This window comes from Oncorhynchus masou, unplaced genomic scaffold (genome assembly GCF_036934945.1).
Source record: "Oncorhynchus masou masou isolate Uvic2021 unplaced genomic scaffold, UVic_Omas_1.1 unplaced_scaffold_1982, whole genome shotgun sequence".
NCBI lineage: Eukaryota > Metazoa > Chordata > Actinopteri > Salmoniformes > Salmonidae > Oncorhynchus > Oncorhynchus masou.
Window position 1 is genome coordinate 72,725 of NW_027008474.1, and position 804 is coordinate 73,528.

Here is an 804-nt window from a genome sequence, read left to right on the forward strand (position 1 = left end):
GTTTTAAAGCATATTTCCTGCAATTCTACTCATTCATCCATGTCTTGTGTGTTTAAATGATCCGAGAGTGAGTCAATCGACTCCAGGGGGTTAAAGTCTTGACTTATAAGAATAACTAGTCTGGATAAAGCTTTCATTTTCCAAAACTGGTGAAAACAATGCACACTGCGAAATTAGCTTCCCAAATTATGTTAATTTATGACATACTGTAATTAAGACATGATTATGACTTCAACAAGAATCTCCTCACCAGGAATCTAAGGAAAAGAGAGCATGTCCAGGCTACCGTAAACATCTCCTCTGGTTCAGACAACGATAAAACATCAGTCGTATATGGTATAATACACACAATCTATACAGTAGAAACCCATGTGTTATCTGGTTTAGACAGCATTTATAGGTACATATCTACAATCTATACAGTAGAAACCCATGTGTTATCTGGTTTAGACTGCATTTATAGGTACATATCTACAATCTATACAGTAGAAACCCATGTGTTATCTGGTTTAGACAGCATTTATAGGTACGTATCTACAATCTATACAGTAGAAACCCATGTGTTATCTGGTTTAGACAGCATTTATAGGTACATATCTATAATCTATACAGTAGAAACCCATGTGTTATCTGGTTTAGACAGCATTTATAGGAACATATCTACAATCTATACAGTAGAAACCAATGTGTTTAGACAGCTGAACATATCAGTCATTTATAGGAACATAACACATACATGTATGTCTCCTACTCCCCTGTTGTAACCTCTAACACCATAACCAGCTATGGGTGCTGGAAGTGCAG